Source organism: Acomys minous (genome assembly GCF_964271855.1).
Source record: "Acomys minous genome assembly, chromosome: 17".
Taxonomy (NCBI): Eukaryota; Metazoa; Chordata; class Mammalia; order Rodentia; family Muridae; genus Acomys; species Acomys minous.
Genome location: NC_140500.1, coordinates 5377009 through 5400678, shown reverse-complemented (window position 1 = coordinate 5400678; position 23670 = coordinate 5377009). Strand labels below are relative to the sequence as shown.

At 45.3% G+C, this 23670-nt stretch overlaps 1 protein-coding gene across 1 annotated transcript in view; it reads right to left on the bottom strand.

Annotated features, from left to right (window-relative positions):
* Positions 1-23670, bottom strand: part of SOX5 (SRY-box transcription factor 5) — a 942792-nt gene that overhangs the window by 771661 nt on the left and 147461 nt on the right. Inside the window, exon 2 of the mRNA XM_084765306.1 lies at positions 15048-15122. The gene's annotated coding sequence lies outside the window, so the exon portion shown is untranslated. The remainder of the gene's footprint in view (positions 1-15047; positions 15123-23670) is intronic.

Sequence of the window (23670 nt, the reverse complement as noted above, 5' to 3'; positions counted from 1 at the left end):
CGCTCCTGATTCCCTGCTCCATCCAGACAGTCCATGTAAATAGTGTTTATGTTAAGGAAGTCATGTTCAGTGTGACTGGAGCACGCAGAAACTGATGTTGTTGTCACTTTAGATTAAGCTCTTATTTCAGCAAAGGAGGCAATTGGAGCAGGCAGCTGAGTGGCCGAATGAAATATTCAGCTCATTTCATTTAGAGCTACCCAGTTCCCATTGTTCCTGCTGGCAAGCTATTTAACCCTGTCGGTGCTGGCCCGGCAGTGTCATCCACTCTCACACGCGCAGACGAGGCCCATGCCACCCATCAACACAGGCTGAAATCACCACAGGAAGCATGCAGGAGGCGTTGCACCAGGTGCATTTGTTGAGTTACCAGGCAGGCTGCTTCAAATGGCTGTATGTGAGATCTGACTCCACTTCGTGATGCCCACGGAAGATGAGTGGGTCTGAAAGATGCTCTTGTGACAATCGTGAAAGTATTTAGAGGTAAAATGTATCCACAGAAGGACAAGGCTGTGATTCGCTCCTCAAACCATTCCACACACAGTTCTGCAGGTGGGCGGGGGTTGCTTAATGTTAGCTGAAGGCCATCACCCAGGACAGACCATCCATCAAAGAGAGTCACGTGTCCTTGTTATCTGGGAAAGATCGAGTGTATAAAAATTCTGATTCATGTCTTGTCTCCTTCCTAAAGGTGCCGTTAATTAATCCTTACCATGTCAAAGATCTGGATATGTTGTCAAAAATCAGTTTAGCTGCTTAGGGTTACGTGGCATTCTGCCACTAGGCAACACAACCAGAAAGACCTGAGTTCCAGGGGCTGGAGAGACAGCTCAGCAGTCAAGAGCATATGTTGCTTTTGCGGAAGACCTGGGTTCAATTCCCAGCACTCACATGGCTGCTCACAACTGTCTGTAACTGTAGTTCCAGACGATGTGTCACCTTTTTCTGACCTCTGCGGGCAGCAGGCACACTCATGGTGCAAAGATGTAACTGCGGGCAAACCACTCATACATGTAGAATAATTAAAAAAATAATAACATAACAAGTAGATCTAAAAAGTTCAAAGGACTTCTGAGCTATAACTCGTGCTTCTTCACTGTTTCTTGCTCCTTTCCTCCATCTTCCCTTCCTCCCTTCCTCCCTTCCTCCCTTCCTCCCTTCCTCCATCTTTCCTTCCTCCCATCCCTCCATCTTCCCTTCCTCCCTTCCTCCATCTTCCCTTCCTCCCTTCCTCCCTTCCTCCCTTCCTCCCTTCCTCCCTTCATCCATCTTTCCTTCCTCCCATCCCTCCATCTTCCCTTCCTCCCTTCCTCCATCTTCCCTTCCTCCCTTCCTCCATCTTCCCTTCCTCCCATCCCTCCATCTTCCCTTCCTCCCTTCCATCTTCCCTTCCTCCCATCCCTCCATCTTCCCTTCCTCTCTTCCCTCCATCTTTCCTCCCTCCCATCCCTTTCCCCTTGTTCTCACCCTCCCTCCACTTTTCTTCCATGCCTCATTTTCTTCTACTTTCATCCCTTCCCATCTTCCTGTCCACTTTCCTCACTCTTTCTTCCTCCTTTTGTCCCTCCCTTCCTCTTTTCCTCCCTCCCTTCCTTTTCTTCTTCCTCTTCCCTTTCCTCCTCTCCCCAACAAGTCCAACAGGAAAATGTGACCCACGGAACTGATAATGAATTACTTCCGTATATCAAATTCTGCAACTTACTAGGTCAAGTTTGTATCCTTAAAAGACAGGAATTTAGAGAATTCCTATTTGGCTAATATCTGTCAAAGAAGGAAAATGTCATGATGCATTAATCATGGTATAAAATGCAGTTGTCATTGGATTCCTGAAAGGAAACAACTCAGATGTAAGCTAGGTGCTGACAAGACTCAAATCTACCACCAATTATGTGGCACATGGAACGAAAATGCTTTTGCACAGAGCCTTCAGGTCACTGACATGCCTGCCCAGCAGGGATGATGAGACCAGTCTCTTCCTTCTATCCCATGGTTTGGGATATTTCAAAAAGGGTCCCTTTCCCAGCAAACACCACATGCATGAGGAGTCACTGGTGTTGGACAAGTTTGTGGGACAATATGACTTCCATCCTGATGTATGGGTTGCAATGTTGAAAAGTTATCTGTGGATGCCAGCAGCATCTCCATGAAGGGAGGTGCCAATCACATGAATATGCCTGATTCAACTTAAAATAAGATGTACTCCAGGTGTAACCCTCATGTTAATGGCTGCTCCCCAGAAGACAAGAATGCCAGGCCTTCCCACAGCAACCAGGACATCTGACCACTTCTCTGGGAGTTTATTTTTTTTCCCTAGACCAGGGAAATATCGACATAAGTGAAGGGCTCTGGAATTCCATTTTACCTCTGTGGAAGGAGGTATTACATCAACATCCTAGCTTGGAGTCACATGTGTGTAAACTCAGAACTTGAGAAGGAAGGCAAACATATCAGAAGGCCATGGAGCACCTTGGCTATACAACATGTGTAAGGACAGCCTGGGCTACATGAGACGTGTAAGGACAGCCTGGGCTACATGAGATCTGATCTTCACAAGCAAACCAAAAGGGAAAAAAATGCTATCTATCTGGTTAAGTAATCTGTAACTATCAGGTGTTCATCAATAATAATAACTATTATATAACAAAATTTAGTTACAAAAGCTGTAGATTGTCCCTAAAAGACAATAGTATGCAAGCCTTGGTCACCAGCTTGGTACTATAGGGAGCGTTTGGAAAATTTAAGAAATGGGACTTAAGCCAAGAGTTGGGTGGAGCACACATTTAATTCCAGCACTTGGGAGGCAGAGGTAGGTAGGTCTCTGGGAGTTCCAGGCCAGCCTGGGCTACAGTTCCAGGCCAGCCTGGGCTACAGTTCTGCCCACCACACACTCCCACCTAAACCCCAAGCAGAAACATCAGAGACTGTGGACTGAGACTCCCCGCACACCCGCGCCCTTCATAAGCTGAGGGAGTCCAGTGTCACTGTAGTGGGGCAGTACCATCACAAAACCAGGGAGCCCAGCTCACACTTGACAGTAATTGGTGTTTGAAGCAAATTTTGTCCCTGGAATCAAGAAACTGTTAGTATAAATCTATGAGAAAGCACAAAAGCCTTTTACATCCAACATACAAACAAAGGGCAGAAGTAAAAAAGTAAAAATAGCACACACCCGGCAGCTAACGGAACGGAGTACGGACAGAGGAGAACGCGGTGCGGTTATTTTAGACTGGCAACTGTCATGAAGCTGTGGAAGTTGAGTGCGGGACACCGTTTGTCCGAGTGTTCGTGGCAATAAATGGAGAGGGAAACAAACCCCAAATTAACTGTGGTGCAATTTTCTCTAGTGCTGATTCCACCTGAGCAAAGCAGGCATTTAATAACACAGTCTTAAAATATGCAGTGCCTACATTGTATATAGAATTATAGACACGGATTTGGAGAATATACAGCATTATTCAGTCCATTAAAATAAAAACAAGTCTGAATGATCTATGAAGAAGTAAGGTAAGGAAAGTTTGTTATGTAAATGAAAATAACAAACTGAATTAATTCTGTGTTAATTACATTTGATTAGGCAGTAGAAAGAGACCAAGTCTTTGTCCGTATGTTGTGCTTGGTCACTGGTCTTATGAAATCTAATCCAGAAGGCTGGGTGTGGTGGTCACACCAGTAAGCCCTCTAGAAAGAGAGGCAAGAGGGTCCCAGGAGGATCCCGACAAGTTCAAAGCCAGTCCTGTCTACATAACAAGTTTCAGGTCAGCCAGGACTATGCAGTGGGGTGCTGTGTCAACAAAGACAAAGGGGGAGGAGAGGGGAGGGGAAGGGAGGAAAGGGGAGGGGAGGGGAAGGGAGGGGAGGGGAGGGGAGAGAAGGGAAGGGGAGGGGAGGGGAGGGGAGAGAAGGGGAGGGGAGGGGAAAAGGAAAAATAAACCTAATCCATGCATCAGAATGCTCATAAAACCATCACATTTATTCAAATTTTGAAAGACTTTTCACAATCCTAGTCATTAACGGTCTAAAGAAAACTAAAGTCTTAGATTTAGGGATTAAATTCAGGATAGAAGTGTGAAGTGAGTCAAATGACTCATTTGATTTTACCTGTTTTGTTTTGTTTTGTTGACCCAGGTCTCTCTGTGTAGCCCTGGCTGTCTTGGACTTGCTTTGTAGACCAGATTGGCCTTGAACTCACAGAGATCCTTCTGCCTCTGTCTCCAGATTATACTACTATCTATGCCTGGCACTTTTCACATTTTAGTTATCTTTCCATTTTACTTCTGGTATTTTTAATCACCCTCTTTAAAATGTTAAGACTTAAAAGGTTTGGAGGGAGAGTTGCAGAAAGTTAAGAATTTTTGAGTCTCTCTCTCTCTCTCTTTTTTTTTTTTTCCATAGTGACTATAAAGCAAATCCACAAAGTTCCCAAAGTTAGCAGAAGCAAAGCATGGTGTAAGATGCACTCATAGTTAGATTCCAGGAGTATGGGCTGTGTAGGGGCATGTGTACCCCAGCATTGTGAGGCAGAGGCAGGAGGTCACCCCAGTCTACATGGCCAGTGCTGGCCCACTGGGGACAGATGGTGAGTCTCTGCACCAAGGAGAGATCACACACGCCACAGACCCAACCCAAATCTGTACAGTCATTTTTCCTCTCCCACTTGTCACCTTTGCATCTAAACAGGAAAAAAAAATGCTTCAATGCAGGGGTGTTCCTAGATAAATTCTAAGATTCATTATAATGCAGTTCTCTCACACTTGGAGCTACACACATTATACACAAAGATTCACATATGCTTACGTGTGTGTGTGTGTGTGTGTGTGTGTGTGTGTATGTGTGTGTGTGTGCATACACACACTGTGAAAAATAATGTAGCATGTTGTGAATTCCCAAATGGATTTAAATAAAGTCTTTAATGAAGCTGAAACTCATCACCAAAATGTTTTCAAGAAAGCACCTGCTCTTTGCATTTCAAGTGTCCATCAGGGTCCACGTGGCAAAGGCTTGGTTCCTACCATGACACTGTTCTCAAGATGGACTCTAGGTTACTAGTGACATGCTTTGGGGGCACGGTAGGAACCAAGCCCCTTCTGCCCCATCCCTTTCACTTGCTAGCCATGAGTTGAGTGCTTCTGGTCCACCATAGGCTCCCACATGCTGCCCAGAGGCCCACCCGACCATGAATGGCATCCTTCAAGACTGAGAGCTAAAATAAGCTTTTTATTCCTGGAAGATAGTTCCTCAGAAAAGCTGCCCATCAGGAAAGCTCAGCAGGCCAGTGACTTCTACACGTGACCATCTAAAATGGAGCATGGCCAGTACCTGGTCTCCAAATAGCTTACCCTGTGCCCAAGATAAAAAACTTGAATATCACCATCAGTTTGACCTGCAACCAATCTGACAAAAGAGACACAGACTTACAAGTGCAGTTAAGACCCTCCCTCAGGGAGCACCTGCTCTGAAGTGGCCACTTAACAAGCTGCCCTCTTTACTACGGGCATCTCAGTGATTGTGACAGAGTAACTAATACAGAAAGTAGCTGCAAAGCCTGAGCATGTGGGCACGCTTTGGAACTGGCTTGCCAGAGGCATTTGGAAATGTCTGGAGACACAGGCTTGGTAAGATGCAGAACAGTGTAAGCAGGGCTCAGATGTGTAGGACGTTGGCAGAAATGAAGGAAATAAATACAAGGTTTCTGATGGGCACAAAGACTTTGTCAGAACTTTGACTTGAGGATATTTGAATTACAGTCTCACAAATAGTTTGTATTTTTTTTTCTGTGTCTTGAGACTGTGAGTGGAGAATGGAAAGTAATTTGCCTCCCAAAGGCCAAGATAGGTTAGCCTTTACACTGTGGCACAGATCTTACCGGATGCTTGTAGCAAGGTTTAAAGTGACACTCAGGAGCAAAAAAGTGCAGATGGAGTGTTTTAACTGTGGAGTTTGGCCAGAAAAGAAGGGAAAAAACAAAACAAAACAAAACAAAAAACAACAACAACAACAAAAAAGACCTTCCCTCAGAGTCAACTTTTCTTATGAGTGGACATTTGGCATAAAGATCCACTCAAGTATTACAATTTGTGTGCTATGACAGACTTTGTGCAAGGTATTTTTTCATTTTTACTTACACACTATCTTGACTTTGCCATCAGTCTGCTGAGCCCCTCCTATTTATGCGCTAGTCTTTTCAGAGGACATTTGTCAGCACCAGATCTGAACAAGCTGACCATCAGGTGTTTCTTTTTATGCTCTATGTGTGTAGGCATTTGGGGTACGTGACATCGCTGCTTACATAAAAGATTTACAACTAGCTTCTAGTGCTTCCTAAATCACTCTCGGGAAGAGACCACAATAAACGACCCCGTAGCATCCCATGAGGACCACAGTAATGGATGGCATCCATCTCGTTTCAGATTAAAATGAAAAAGGAGGTGCCATTTTTATGAAGTAATTTAGCATGAAGAATGTTAAAATTACAATGTCCAGTGCTTGTGGGTATATGGGAAAGAAAACTGCATTCCACACTAACCGTAGCAAGGTTAAATGACACAGACTTATCTGGGAAGTGACGTGGTAACAGATAACACAATCTATGAAGATGCTCATATACTTTGACATGGTCAGTCCACCTCTATGAATCGAAATGGATAAGCACAAACACACTGACACACACACACACACACACACACACACACACACACACACACACACGCCCAATATTTTGTTGTTTACTCTCCTGATCTATCTGTACCTTTCCCCTCAGTATGAAAATCCTTAGGTCACACTTTTTCGTTGAATCAATTATAGCCAACAGGTTTACCCACCCTTCCTCCCAAGTCTTCACATTTTCCCCTTCCTTTGTTACAATGTTGCCTTAAGAAACTGTCCTGACTACATTTCTACAGTGTCACTCTGGGGCTGTATCGATAACCAGGAAGTCTGGCACTTAGAACTCGGAAGTAAAGAAAATAAAGCACAGGACTGCTAACAGGAAATGTGGAGGGAAGGGTGCACCATAACGCTCTGTATGAATAGAAATAGAACAGAGGGGCAGCAAAATATATATAGAGAGAACTCTACAAATGACTGAAGTTGTAAACTTGGAGGGCCCTCATGGGGCCGCATCCCAAGCTGAGGAGCTATTGGAAGTCCATGGCGCCCAGAGGAAATCACTTTTTCTCATTGTGGTAGTCACAAGTATGCTGCCCACCTATGTTCCTGCAAACAACCCAAACAAACTGAATTAAACTCAGAGATTCTTTTTTTTTTCTTTTTCTTTTTAAAGACATGAAAGTAGTAGGAGAGGCACTTAGGTTGTTTCCAGGTTCCAGCTATTATGAATAAGGCCGCTATGAACATGGTTGAGCATATGTCCCTGTTGTGTGGTAGGGCATTTTCTGGGTATATTCCAAGGAGTAGAATAGCTGGGTCTTGAGGAAGCCCTATTCCCATTTTTTCTGAGAAAGTGCCAGATAGATTTCCAAAGTGGTTGTACCAGTTTGCATTCCCACCAGCAATGAAGGAGTGTTCCTCTTTCTCCACATCCTCGCCAGCATGTGGTGTCACTTGAATTTTTTATTTTAGCCATTCTGATGACTAAGTGTCCCTCAGTAGAAGAATGGATAAATAAACTGCAGTACATTTACACTATGCAATACTACTCAGCTATTAAAAACAAGGAATTCCCAAAATTTGTGGACAAATGGATTGAACTAGAAATGATCATAATGAGTGAGTCAACCCAGAAGCAGAAAGACTTAAATGCATATACTCACATATCTAGACACTAGCCCAAGGGGCATGTCCCATGAAAGTCTTCACTTACCAGGAAAGTGGGTCAGAGAGGAGGACATCCTATTGGGACGTTAGGTGAGAGAAGCATAGAATGGGGAAATGGAAGAATCTAGAGGGTCCTAGAAACCTACAAGAATATTATGACCAGAGGATCTGGGCCCAGGGGTCCTGCTCAAACTATGACACCAGCCAAGGACAATACAGGAAGTAAACTTCAAACCCCTACCCAGATCTAACCAATGAACAGGACATTCTCCACAGTTGAGTGGAGAGTGGGGTCTGACTTTCACACGAACTCTGGTGCCCCATTTTTGACCACGTCCCCTGGATGGGGAGACCTGGTGGCACTCAGAGGAAGGACAGCAGGCTACCAAGAAGAGACTTGATACCCTATGAGCATATACAGGGGGAGGAGGTCCCCCTCAGTCACAGTCATAGGGTAGGGGGGTAGGGAGAAAGCAGGAGGGAGGGAGGAATGGGAGGATACAAGGGAGGGGCTAACAAATTAGATATAATATGAATAAATTAATAAAATATTAAAAAAAGAAAGTAGGAAGAGAACTTGTCAAGAAGGGGTCCAGAAGGAGCAGGAGGGCATGAGAGAAGGTGGCCGGAAATGAGTTTGATCAAAATACAATTTATGCATGCATGAAATTGCCAAAGAAGAAATTGTTTAAATTTTTTATAACTTGGTTCCTATACAATTTACCTTAAAATATCATGTGAACATATTTCAGGGTGCTTAGCAAGATTACAGTGAGTCCCGTGCAAACCTTGCTTATGTCAGCTAGTGTCAACTGCCTGGACTATCTGGCTCCCTGACAGTCTCCTAGTTCTAAAGTTTGTAACTTCTAAGCTCCCTACCCAATCACACTGCTGCACATTAATTTTTATAAAATGAAATTCTAAACATATTCCTTCCCTACTTGAAAACATTCGTTGCCAATGGGATAATTGGCACGGGTCCTCCCATGATGTCACCCCACCTCCCCCTCCACTCGAGCTCTCTGTTGTTTCCGACGTGCCGTTTGATTCACAGTCCCTCCTCGTGTGATTTCCATCTTTCTATACCTTAGCAGATGTCTTCCTCTCTCAGTGAAATGGATTCTCTCCTTGTTTCTGGCTAGCAGCTTTCTACCCAAGTTTCTATCCCAACTTACCTTGCAAAGTAGCCTCAGACCAGACAATGCAACTCTTTAATAGCAGTTTGATAGCAACTCGCCGGCCCCTTGTCCCAATATGGCGCCTGCCAACTTTCACTGTGTCCTCCCCTACATGTATGTGTGTGTACCGTGTGTGTTCCTGGTGCCTGTGGAGTTCATAAAAGGGTGTCTGAAATCCTGGGACTAGAGTTACAGTCAGCTGTGAGCACCAAGTGGGTGCTGAGACTCGAACCCTGATCCTCTGCGAGAGCAACAAATACTTTAACACCAAGGCTCTAGCTTCCTAGCGGGAGTTTTGAAACTCCTAGTTTTCAGTCCTTATGTCAAAGTATTTGTAGACGGCTTTACTTGATTTATAATAAGACATTTGATTTATAGTATTTTTGTAACCGGCTCTAATTTTTATTACCTCTCCCCCTCAATCTCTTAAAACCCACACACCTACGCCAGGCTTATTTACACATCCGGCAGTCTACTTTACTTGAAGTCATGTGCACCATTAGCTAAATTTCCCTAATGGCATTTCCTTAAAGTATATTTTTCTTAAGCATTTCTCACTACATGCATTTCTTAGTATGTGAGCATCCATTAGAGTTTTGGCAAGAAAAATATTACCATGGACATTTCTGACGGCAAATACATCATATCTAACTGAAAGAAATGGTGAGGGGAAAAAATTACCATCTGGAATAAGACAGTGACAAATATTACCAGATTCTGATTAGGCTCATGGTGCGTCTACTACCTAGGTTTTGAAGTCATTGCCCTCAGTCTCATCGCCCACCAGGAGGCAATAAGAGCGGGATAGAAAAGGGAACTAGTTACACAACCTGGGGTTTTCAGATACTATCCCAGGTGAAGTTGAGCACAGTTCATCCTTCTGCGGGGAAGTTATCCCCATTATGCAGTGAGGGCCCTGACGGGGCTTCAGGCAAACAGTTTATCCTTACTCTTTTGTATGCTTTCAACATGTTGTTTTATTATGCTCTGTTTAGATACGCCTAGCAGGGAGGAGACCACACACGCGCGCAGCCTAATTAAACAGGAATACAGGTCAAGGGCCCCCAAAATGCGAACTCTGGGCCATAGAAGGGTGCCAGAGAGTACAACACCGTTTTAATAGCTGAATAAACTCTGGAATCCTGCACAACCTGCTCAGTGGGCTCAGGTATAAGCTGGTTCTCCGGCCAGGGTTATGATGTCAGCTTGGACCACAGGCTTGGGAGGCTTGAGATTCTTGGGTCACCCAGGGGCAGCACAATTTCATGTTTGTGTGAGAACTCCTTCTGGGTGGAATACGGCTGTTCGAAAAAGAGTGACACCCTTCATGCTACACGCCTTTGTCTGTATCTGAGATGAAGGATAGTTCAGTGGAAAGGATTCTGTGACACACACGTGGCCTCACTGTGTGTGTCTGCGCTGGGACTTTAAGGTTGCGTGACCTTAATGACACTTCACTTGAAGTGACCCCCCCCAGCCTCCTTGAGCTCTAGTCCTCCAGGTGGGAATTGTCCCCCTCAAAATTCTTTATCTTTTCATGTATCTATTTACTGGGATGGCATGCATGTGCCATGGATGCAATATGGAAATCATAGGGTATTTTGGGGGCATCAGTTCTCTTCTTCCCCGACGTGGGATCCAGAGATAGAAACTCAGGTGGTCAAGCCCTGGCAGAAATCACCTGTATCCATCCATCAGTGCAGCCATCTTGCTGTTCTGGAATGGTCCATTTCCACATTCTGTACTGTGGAATGTGACTCACTCTTGTTCGATGGGGTCCATTAAAATGAGGTCACTCATGGGCAGTCAGACAAAACTGTGGTGGCACAAGCCTTTAATCCTAGCACTCAGGAGGCCTAGACAGGTGGATCTCTCAGTTCAAGGCTAACCTGGTCTACAGATCAAGTTCCAGGACAGACAGGCTGCAAAGAGAAACCCTGTCTCAAAAAACAAGCAAGCAAACAAACAAAAAAAAAAACAAATAAATAAACAACGCAGGAAAATGTGGACATAGTGGCAGGTGTGTGGTGTACACTTTGTATCACTAAAACTGAGTACATGAGGCAAATAGTTGACATAGAGAAAAAGCGTTATTCTGAAACACGTTTCTAGAAGTTGGCCCAGGGTCACTGGGCCCCAACAGTTTGGTGCGCATGATGCATGTACTCAAATTATGAGCCAGGAAATAAAGAATAACACAAATACAGGGTGAAAGACTCAAATGGTATATACTCACTTATATCTGGACACTAGCCCAAGGGGCATGTCCCATGAAAGTCTTCACTTACCAGGAAAGTGGGACAGAGGGGAGGACATCTTATTGGGACTCTAGGTGAGAGACGCATGGGAGAATGGGGAAATAGAAGGATCCAGAGGGTCCTAGAAACCTACAAGAATAACATTATGATGGGCAGATCTGGGCCCAGGGGTCCTGCTCAAACTATGGCACCAGCCAACGACAATACGTGTAGTAAACTTCAAACCCCAATCCAGATCTAGCCAATGGACAGGACATTCTCCACAGCTGAGTGGAGAGTGGGGTCTGACTTTCACACAAACTCTGGTGCGTCATATTTGACCACATCCCCTGGATGGGGAGGCCTGGTGGCACTCAGAGGAAGGATAGCAGGCTACCAAGAAGAGACTTGATACCCTATGAGCATATACAGAGGGAGGAGGTCCTCCTCAGTCACAGTCATAGGGGAGGGGAGTAAGGGGAAAGTGGGAGGGAGGGAGGAATGGGAGGATACAAGGGATGGGATAACAATTGAGATATAATATGAATAAATTAATAAAATATATTTAAAAACAAATACAGGGTGAAGTATCACAGTCAGCTGTGGCAGTGTCACAACCTAGAGATTTGCTATAAAGCTGGACGTCCCTGCTCTACCTGCATGCCAATAGCATACCCAGAGGTGGCATGCTTTCGATATGTGAGTCTTGCAGGACACTTACCCAAACTCCAGAACACACATAGGAAGGAACAGCATAAGGAGACACAGAGAAAAGATGGCCGTTGGTCCCCAAGAAAGAAGGTGGATATGGCACCATCCCTCAAAGCCTTCCAGGAGCCCCAACCTTTCAAGCTCTTTTACTTTGGATACCAGTTTCCACCCCCCCCCCAAAAAAAAACCTCTGAGACAACAAACTCCTGTTGTTTGAAGGCCACACACATGAGGGATGCTCCCAGGAGTGCCCTCTCAAACTAACTTATCTGGCTTCCTCAAACAGTAAATGCTCTGTATAAAACCGGCAGTGCTGTTACAATGCCTAAAATGACATGGAAGGCGTTCAGAGAGCTCAGCTGCTTCTTTATTGTATGGATCAGGACACTGGGAATACCCAGCCTTAACATCATGAGTCTCACTTCTTTCCTCGGGCAGCCACTTAAATAGTTACACCCTGGGAAGAAAGCTGGTGATTTTAGTACCAAGAGCTCTGTATCCTCTGGGCAACGGGATGGTTCCCATACACAGATGTGGGGGCTTAGAAGAGACCTTTGAATAGGCCAGCTGACAAGAGCAGAGGTAGAAGTCAGCATGGAAAAGCCAGTGTAGTCAAGACAGGTATAGACACTGGACAGGTCGGGAGCATCCCAGGGCTGGGACCGTTGCACCGTTAATATTCTTATAAACACACAAGCTTTCTCCTGCCTCTGCTCTTCCCAGTTGGGGTAGAACGGCCAGATCTTAGACTGAAAGACTCAGCCGAGGCAGCTTCATTGAACAGACAGGAAATTCCCAAGTAAAGCAGCAGCTAGAAAGCCAGACGCGGAAAGAAACTGGGGAGTTAAACGGCTTTTTAATTTATCAGGGAGCTTTCAAGACTCGATGGGAAGTTGAATAAACCTCCTGTTCTACGGAGGATCAACTATTAAACTTCTATGGCCAGAAGTTTCTAGAAAGCCTACCAGGCTTTATCTCCCACAGTTCAAGACACCCAGTGGATTAGAGACTGGATTGCCATTTATTCTAGAATCTGGAATAAACTTGTTCCCGCCCTGTTCGTGTAAGCCGAGAAGGTGAATGCTTTCTGGGCTGTGGACTAGACAGCTAGACTGAAGCTCAAGAAAGCCAGTGGACTTGTCGTGCAGCCCTACAGAGCTCCATGGAGAATGGGCTGTAGGAAAACCAGGAGCTGAGCAGGCAGTAGACATGAAAGGAGAAGCCATGCCCACCTAAGGGAGTTGAGGCCAGGTGAGGCCAGCGGGGAAAACACACGGGTTCCCCCAACAGTAGACTTAAGTAGACTTAAACGTCTGACAGACCCACAAAGCACCCCTGACTTAACAGGGCGGCCAGCTCACGTGAGAGAGACTTCCCCAAGCTGTTCTCCAATCCTCGTTGTCTTGTTCTAACTCCTAAGAATTCAGCTACAGCAGCCTGTGACTCAGTGAGCACTTGCCTGGTAAAGACTTAAAAAGTGGCCAGGCGGTGGTGGTGCACGCGCCTTCAATCCCAGCACTTGGGAGGCAGAGACAGGCGGATCTCTGTGAGTTCGAGGCCAGCCTTATCTACAGAGTGAGATCCAGGACAGCCAGGACTACACAGAGAAACCCTGTCTCAAAAAACAACAAAGAAAGAAAGAAAGAAAGAAAAAGTAAAGCTTCTTCCTCCATTGGAGTCAGGCTGAAACGAGCCTCAGGTGAGGCAGGAAGGATGACGTACTATTAACTTTGAAGCTGTGGGTGTGGCCTGATATTAGGCTTACAGTTTCTGGCTAGAGATTAGAAGAATTCAGATAAGTCTTTTCTCTTTCATGTACAAGTGATCCTATGAGGTCTGGAGCCTTATTTTTTAAATTTATTTATTTATTTATTTATCTATTTGTTTATTTATTTATTCACTTTACATCCTGATTGCAGCCCCCCTCAAACACTCCCCCTCCCATTCTCCCCTCTGCTTCTCTCAGAGAAGGGGGAGCCCCCCCCCACCTCTGGATCCTTATTAAGATCTAAATTTGACCCAGAGATAAAACAGAAATTGTGGTTGATTTATTTCTGTGCTAGTTTTTAATGTCAACTTGATACAAGCTAAAGTCATCAGAAAGGAGGGACCCTCAATGAAGAAAATGCTTCCATAAGTTGGGGCTGTATGCCAGCCTTTGGGACATTATCTTGATTAGTGACTGGTGGGGGAGGGTCCAGCCCATTGTGAGTGGTGTCATCCCTGGGCTGGTGCTCCTGGGCACTATAAAAAAGGAGGCTGAGCAAGCCGTGGGGAGCAAGCCAGTAAGCAGCACCCCTCCATGGCCTCTGCATCAGCTCCTGCCTCCAGGTTCCTGCCCTGCTTGAGTTCCTGCCCTGACTCCCTTTGATAATAAACTATAATGTGGAAGTAAAAGCCAAAAAAGCCTTTTTTTCTCCTTGTGTTGCTTTGGTCATGGTGTTTTACCACAGCAAAAATTCCCGTAACTAGGAAAATTTTCAAGTTGGGCTTGTTCAAAGCATGTTACAGAGTAAAACCATCACAGGGAGATAAATCTAAGAGAGAAAGAGAACTCACTGCGGGTGGAGTTGGCATCTTAGGAATGGAAGGATAGTATGTTCAGACTGTGTCATAGCATACAGAGTCCATGGAGCAGGCACCACGCTTCAGGCGACACTGACAAGTCAGAGGGTTTGTTCTGGTCACCATGACTAACACATGGGCCCAGGGTGCACCTAAAATGTGTAAGAGGTGAGCAGAAGTCTCTTGAAGGCAAATCAAGGTGGATGGCTGGGAATGAAAATCAGTGACGGACACTTGCCTGACATCCTAGCATGCATGAGGCTCTGAGTTCCACTGGAACACTGCAGGGGTGGGGGGGCATGTTTGAGAAGGAGAAGGAGGAGGGGGGAAGGAGGAGGGGGAGGAGGAGGGGGAGGAGGAAGTCAACAATAAGAGGCTGGGCAAGGATGCCACTGAGAAACGGTCTGCACATGCTCAGCAAGAGATATGAGGGCGGAGATAACTTGTGGAACTCATGGCCATGGAGCTGGAGATTCTTACGGGCTAAAGTCCAAATGAGCTCATTAAGAACTTAGATACATCCTCCCACCACCGCTTATGCGGCTAAATGGGGGATCTCCGTGGATACGCGAAGGAGTCATACCTGCCACATGTGGGAGGCTTGTCCCCGACGTCTCAGGGTCCTCTGGATGTAGGTCTGGGCACCAAAACAGAGTGTCTGGAAGAGAAGCAGTCAAGTCACTTAGAGACAGTGTCACTGCTGTGAAAACCTAGTTTAGAGAAATACTACTGGGAGGCGATCACCAGCACAAGACGGAACAGCACCCTGTGACACTGCTTAGCCCATTTTAAAATGAAATACTCCAAGTCAAAGAAAAGTATACAAGATAGATAAGCCTACTAGGGGATTTTGAAGTTCCTATCTGCTGTGGTTCGCGTATGAAACGGCCCCCATAGGCTCATGTGTTTGAACACTTGGCCCCCAGCTGGTGGTGCCTGGTTAGAAGGTTATGGAGCCTTTAAGAGGCTAGAGCCTCTCTGGAGAAAGTGGGTCAATGAGAATAGACCTTGAGGCTTTATAGCCTAGACCTACTTCCTGTCTGCTCTATGTTTCCAGATTGCTGACACAGTATGACCAGCTACCCCACAATCCTGCTATGATGCCTCTTCAGGTAAGATGAGCTGCACCCCTCCTTGGTCGCTTCTTGTGGGAGGTTTGGGCACAGCAAGAAGGAAAAAAAAAATCACTGAATATGTATCCAAGACACTGCATATTTAAAACTCTTTCACATCTGCTTCTGATGAGCGAAGGGAAACAAACTGAGTAGAGGGACAGATTTGATAGGAGGGTGGCTTCTGCTGGAAGCTGGGCAGGCTTCTTTAACGATGTGACATTTGGACAGAGATGTACATAAAACGAGTGATCAAGGCAGAGAGTGCTGCACTGTAGACACAGGGGACAGAAGGGACAAAAGCCGTGTGGTGAAAGCTGGCAAATGTGTCCAGGTCAGGAGAGAGAGAGGCCATGGGCAAATGACTTTGGACAGAAGGCTATTGTCATCTTCCATTATTGGTGTGGGCTTGGCCATTTTCTTGCCAGTTTTCTCATTTTTCCATTTGTCCTGCAGTCCAGCTACTCAGCACTTAGGCCTTCATGACTGCCAGCATAGGATTAGAAAACGTCATATTATATAGTGTCCTCTAAACTGGCAGTTTAATTTGCCTTGAAAATTACTGCTTTTGTATTCATAGAACAACTCTCATTTTCCATTAATGTTTTTGTGTTGCTTCTTTTCTTCCATTCATTTTTCTAATCTGCACATGTTACTTGATTTAAGAGTTTCTTTTGTGTGGTTTTGTTTGCTCTTTAGACAAGGTTTTAGAATATGTCTCTGACTGACCTAGCAGTCATTATGTAAGCCCAGGTAAAGCTTGAACCCATAGAAATCTTCCTGCCTCACCTTCCCTGGATACTGGAATTACAGATATGGACTACCACACACAAATAAACAGTTTCTTATAAATACATTCATTTGATTCTGATTTATGCTCTGACAATGTATCTTTTAATTATTATGTTTAGACCATTTACATTTAATGTGTATATTTCTATATTATGGCTTTAAGTCTGCTTTTTTTCTGGGCTTTCCAATCTATTTCTCACTTCTGTTTTATTCCTGCTTTCAATTCTTATTTTTCAGGTTTTACTTCATTTTAATGCTCTTAAGTTGTGGGGTGTTTTTTTAAACCATTCATTTCATTCCTAGTGGTTTCTCTAGGCATATGGCATTATAGATGTATAAGATCATGCTAAGCTGGTGTCATCAACTTACCAGTTTGAATGAAGAATGACATGAATCAATGGGGTATTCCCTATTGAATAATTCTGAAAACTGGTAAGACCAGTAAATGAAGAATCAAAATGTCTGAATAAATGTACCTATGTGTAACATTATCCTGCTTTATACCATCTAAAACAAATGCACATATCTACACTCCGAAGACACATAACAGAAATGAGGGATAAAAATCCTACCTGATTTGAAGCATCAAGGTATCTATCATTTAATTTATACCACTTTAGAATAGACGGCTTTTAAAGAGACTAAGATTATAAATCCTGAAAAGTCTTTGAAACTCTAGAAAAAATTCACTTATGCTGTTTATCATGAATAAACTATCAATAACCCATACCCTGCTAGGAATATAACAATGTACCCTTATCAACAAGCAATTGCAAACATATGAAGTTAACTTTCCAAGGTCAAAGATGAGTCAACTCCAGAGCCGAGCTAGAACCAGGGTCTGGTGACACTGAGATAAACTGAGAGAGGAAAAAAAATATTAACTTTTATCTCCAGTGTGTTAACAGTCTGCTTGGCATTCAATTACACTTCATTTCCTTAAGGGAGGCAAAATAAGAACATGGCAGATGGACTACCCCCAGTCATCTGCATTGGAACAGAACCAGGAAACCAGGGTTGAAACGCACCCACTTGCCAAAAGTAGCAATAGATAATAAATAAATGGCCTGATCATCGATACTGCAGATAGGAGCTCACAAAGGTTCCAAAAATGAAATTGTAAATCTCTTCCCTCTACAGGTGAGATGCTTCCCCACCTGTCTAGGCAACCACAGAGTTGGAAATTGGATGGGCATGACTTTTATTCCAGGGTAAAATTTTACTCATTTTAGATATAAAACCCTTGAGTGTGTGCAAAAGACATCATCCTCAATTCCCAAAATATTTTCTCTATTCCCTGATTCACTCTATAAAGAACCAGACCTCTAGTATGTAGCTCTGAGTGACAGACTTTCCCATTTAGTCATGAAATCTTCTACAATCCAAACCAGGGGGAAAAAAATTCTTGCTCATCTTCCATTTATATTCACAGTCGGATACTATAATTAAATAATAGAGTTTCATTTACTTAGGCTCAAATCCATTAGGTTTTTTTCCTTATTTTCACTCATCTCTTTCCTCTGAAATGTATCCCAGTATTATTTTTCATCCCTGAGCACACACATACACAGATCTGTGAATCTATAATGAGCTCTTCCTGTTTTTAGCATAGCTTTATATCTGATTATATGTCTAAATTACCTTCACCTAGATGCTGTCTAAATATGAAGATATACTCAGTTCACACTGGAGGAGAAAGTCAGCATTCTACAGCTGAGATGCCAGACGCGTACATGCCACTGTTTGCTCCTGGGAAAACCATGGTTCACAAGTTAGCATGGGTTCCTTGAGCCGCCATCCACAAAGAGCTGGGTGTATGGTTGCTCATGTGTTCCACACTGTTGTGCTACAACAGGGCACCATCTAGTGTCATGGACAGACAGAGCCCAGGCCTTCCCCTCAGCTGACAGGGACACACAAACAAAACAAAACATCCAGGAGCAGTACCAGTAGGGATGTCCCCAAATGAGGAGGGCCACTGAAGTCTACAGCTGGAGGAATCCAACCGAAGTACCTGAGTTGGGGTGAAGCTGTAGAGCTGTCCCAAGCCAGAACTGGGCCTAGATGGGGCCGCCACGCTCCTGGACGTTTTAACACAAGAAGCTTGCGAACGGTATACCACCAGCCCGGTCTTAGGCTGCTACCACACACCCTTGACAACCCCTGTGCACACCACTTTCACCCTCATCCTTTTCCCCATTCCAGGCCTTCCCTGGGATCCCCAGCACTCTGAAGGCAGCTGTCTCAGTGGCATTTCTACAACAGGCGCAGGTTTTCTTTCTTTCTTTCTTTCTTTCTTTCTTTCTTTCTTCCTTCCTTCCTTCGTTCTGTCTCTGTCTCTCTCTGTCTCTCTTTCTCTGTCTGCCTGTCTCTCTCTCTCTCTCTCTCTCTCCCTCCCTCCCTCCCTCCCTCCCTCCCTCCTTCCCCCTCTTTCTTCCTTTCATTCTTCTTTGCTTTCCTTTTTGTCTTTTAGGGTTGGGGAAGGAAAGAAAAGGACCAGAAAATCCCCCACAGTGACATCAAAGACCATCAAGACAGCTAAGAAGAGCTCGCCCTCACCCTATATATTGTCAGTTAGCTGTTATGTCCCCCTAAGAAAACAGCAAATTCTATATTCCAAAGCAAAAAGAAAGGCCACCTTAACTGCTAAGCTTCTGTTGGGGAGCAGGGGGTAGCTCAGCGAGTGAAGTATTTGCTGCACAAGCACGAGGGGCTGAGCTCTGGTGGCTAGCACCCATGCAAACACGTCTACAACCCCAGCACTGGGGCAGAGATATGTCAGGAACACCTGAGGGCTCCAGCCAGCTCAGTGAGAGGCCCTGGCTCAAAGGGAAGGTGATGTGTAATGCACGATGACACTTGGCATCAGCCTCAGGCTCCACATGTGCCTGGATATGTGAACACATACACACAGACACACACGCACACACGTGCACATGCATACACACAGATAGAAAAACACATGTGTGCACACACACACACATGCACATACACCCATAGACATGCACACAAAGTGAGCGAAGCAACAACGAATGACTAAATGGGAAAAGGGAGTAGCATCAAACATACCAATCTGCGAGCTAGGCTGGTAAATTCTGTTCCTCGCTATAAGTTCTCAGCACAAGCCTTACACAGTAGCAGCGGTACCCAAGCCCCTTCCGTGTGTATGATGCAACTTCTGGCCCTAATATTAGCATCATAGACCATCTCAGCCCTTGTATGAACACTAAGTCAAATTAAATAATTGTTGAGCAATGCCCGCAACGTACTTTGTTAGATGAAACAGAAAACAAAGTCATTAAGCTCACTAGTAAAGAAGCTGTGATCCAAGTACTTCAAAGATTTAGAAGTCATTAGCAGAGAAAGATGCAAATGTGGGGCAGGGTCCAAAATGTCTAGCATATGGAGCTACAGGAAAGCATGGGTTACTTAGTGTGTCCCTAGACTTAAAAAAAGAAATACCTGAAACATAACAGAGAAAATATAGAAAGCCCATCTTGGGCATCTGGGATTCTCACAGGGAGGACCTGAGGGGGCCTTGAGACAGTGGGTGGTCTCCTCCTGGCCTTGACGGAGCAGGAAGAACCTGAATATCAGGACTTGGCTGCAGGCCTGAGCAGGAGCAGAGCAGGCCCTGCATCTCAGGAAGAGGCCGGAGATAACAGCATCTTTCCCTCTACTCTCCGCTCTGTGCTCTGAGAGCCTGGCTGTTAGGATGCACAACTCAGTATGACCAGACGTGTTTTCCCCATGGAGGACACATGTCTTACTCCTGGGAAATCATGGACTCTTCTAGGTCACACATCCACAATCTCCAACATCTACCATATCACATGCTTAGGCAACAAAGGACAATTTCCCAAAGGCCAGTCCACACGCTTCCTTTCTCCCTGAGCTGGCATGATAGCAAGCATCATAAGTCATTCCGTTGTTGTGTGTGACTGCTCTGAGTCCACTGGGGGCTATAAAAGTGTTCAGATGCAAAGACCTGGCTTAGGAACCCTAGTGACTGGCACACGGTCCTAGGAAAGTAAAGCTTGTCAGTCAACAAATGTACATTCATTTAAGATAATGGATGGTTCAACTACTGAGCTGGTCGAAAATACAAGATTAAATAAAGAAGTAGAAGCCCTGAGTACCAGAAAAAGACTGCTATGGTAAAAATGGTTTATGTACATTGACATTCAACATGGCTTAATAGAAATACTGCTGTGTATAGAAGCTGGTACCAGTATCAAGGCACATCTTCCTATCTGAAGGATGCTGGCCACATGACTTCACCAGTAACACCAAATCATGTCCATAATTGCACAGTGTCAGCATCCCATTGGACAGCTAGGCTTGTCTGTCTTCAAAGTTTGGAGTGGAAAGTTGGCCTCGATCCCTTTCAACTCTAAGAATGACTGCTCCGGACTTATTGCACAATACCTATAGGAAACCACATAGTGTTTTCACTGTCCCCAACCATTGTTAGACCTTAAAAATCAACGTTGAGGCCCGGGCTCCTCTGCCCCCTACTCTCTTTAAGAACTATTTAGGAACCAAACCGCCAGAGAGAGTCTTCCTAATATTAAACCTAGGGAAGTCAATAGTAAAGATGGGATACAGAGCTGAGGGAGAGCGGGCTGTGGAGAAGCTCTGAATGGCATCTCCAGTGTTGCCACGGAGTTCCATTCCTGACCTCAACTATTTTGAGACAGGTTTCTGTTCAACCTACCAGACAGGGTGCCTCTGTGTATCTGTGGCGAGCTGAGGTGCAGCCGTAGGCGTGTGCTGCTGCATCAGACTCCCAGCCATCGCTTAATAAATGGGAGTTTTGAGTCTAACACGACAAAACCTCGAGCCCTTCCCTCATTGAGTTAGTAACATGAAGAGCAAACACCTTCCATGGGATTCTTTAAGACATCAAAGAGCCTCCACTTCCAGAAGATGATAACGGATAAGACAAGATGTTAGTATCCTCTTGAAGGCGTGAAGTCCAAGACTACTCAAAAGGCAACACATTGAAACAAAGTGCCAACATCTTCAGAGGAAAAGCGCAGGAAGGGACCCAAGGGAGGGCTGTCCAATGTCCGGCTACCAGGACAGTGTTAGCTGGAGTGCGGTGACTCTCCAGGTGCTTGTGGTTGACACTTGTACTCCAGCCAATGGAAGTTGATGGATGTTTCTGGACATGGGCCCATTTGGCAGGTGTAAGATCACAGCGGTGATGCTTAGGGGTTATGGACAGCCTTGCGTCTACTGTTAAATCTCTACTCCTCAACCCAGACACATAGGTCACACCCCACTTCACCAAGAGCACAAATGAGCCCCAGCCTGCATGCCTCCCTCACCATGAAACTGTGTGCTAAACAAAACCTTCCTTCCTTAAGTCTGTCATGGAGGAAAAAGGGAAGGGCAAGAACAGGTCTAGCTGTGACAGCCAGGAGTGTGAAGTGGCAGGCCACACTGTACCCACAGCCAGGAAGCCCTGAGGAATGAATGCTAAAGATCAGTTCTCTTTACTTTTTTCCTTTTACTCAGTCTAAGATCCTAAACCATAGGCTGGAGCTGCACACACTCAGGGTGGGTCTGCTTTCCCCAGTTCACCTCTGGAGGCATCATACATGGACGTACCCAGAGGTGTGGTCCTAAGGGACTCTAAATCTTGCCGACCAACTTGACTCACAGCCAATCACACACGTTTCCCTCCGTGATTGTGCCTCATTCCCTCTCTTGTCACAGAGATTGTAAAGTGAGCTAAATGTCATTGGGTTTCAAGAAAAGGAGAAAAGTCTAGAAAGCTGGAAACACAGGCAGATGGTGACTTAGGTGGAGAAAACTTACAGGCAGCAGAGGTAGAACTCGAGACATTCTCTGGCCTGGAATAGAGGTGTGTGAAAAGCACCAGAAGTCATTACAACAAGGCTCCCTGCACACAGCACATCCTAAAGGCAAGTTTTGTCTTGTTTTGGGCAGATTGGCTGTCACTGAGCTCATTTAGAGGCTAAAAGGAGTGATGGGGTTATCCAGGAAACTCATACACATAGAAACTTAAAATAAAACTCAGAGAGTAGTTTCACAGACATCTCCAGCCATGTCACACATATCCTGGGTACTCATGTCACACGAGGCTCCTCTTCTTCATCGCTTTCCCTCTGATGTGATCAGCCGTTGCTCACTCATACACAGCAGTCAAACATGGACCTATGTCAACCTACAAATAGAATTCTCTTGAAAGAATGGCTAAGACGTAGGCATGGGATAGCACACATGTGGACCAGAGCCTTGCGTGAGTCAGTTGTCAGGGTGAACCTGCAGGTGCAGTGTGACCAGCCACCCCAACACCCCCCCTCGCACGCGCACGCACACACACACACACACACACACACACACACACACACACACACACACACACACATACACACCGCTCCAGCTGACGCAGCTGGCTCTTCTCTTGCCTGAGCCTTTCTCTCTGTGATGGATGGCCTTCTCAAACTGTGAGCCAAAATAAACCGTTCTGTCTTGAAGTTGGTTTTGGCAGGAATTTATCATCACCACAATAAGAAAAGCAGCGCCCACACAGGAGACATCTCCTTGATGTGTGAGCATCCCTAGGAGGGATGGCCCCTTACTCACACTCTGCGCTTGTCAAACCTGGAACTGCAGATCCCTTCTGCCTCCCAACTATAACGATCTACTTAGACTCTTTAAGAAAAAGAGATGAAGATATCTAAAGGCATCGTCATGAGTCCCGCAGTAGCATCCCACCTCCCACTGGACTTAACAGAAAACACAGTAGCACCTCACCTAGACCCGCAGTGATGGCGGAGCAGGTGTTGCACTGCTTTGCCTGGTGCCATCGGCTCTACATCACTGCACAAGAGTAGATGGCACTCCTGAGAAAGATGCCCAAGGTGGTCCTCTGACCTGCAAATGTGGGCACGCATGTGTGCACTCCACACGCACACATATAATATGCTGTGTCATGAGTGGTCCTGGTGGAGCCAAATACATGAGGCAGACTATCATCTAGCCGTAACAAGGCATGGGAACACTGAGGTCAGGAACAATTTGAATTTTCACATCGTGAAAATGGGATGGGACTTTCCTATGTCGGGACTGCCCTTCTCTAAAGGCATTAGAAAAGCCTCTGGTGGGGTTCATATAAGCCAGGACAATCTGAAATTCCTGTCCTGATATAAAACCTGGCAGTCACAGATTAAGCACTCGGGAGACAGAAGCAGGTAGATCGTTGTGAGTTCAAGGCCAGCCTGGTCTGTAAAGCGAGTCCAGGATAGCCAAGGCTACCAAAAAAAAAAA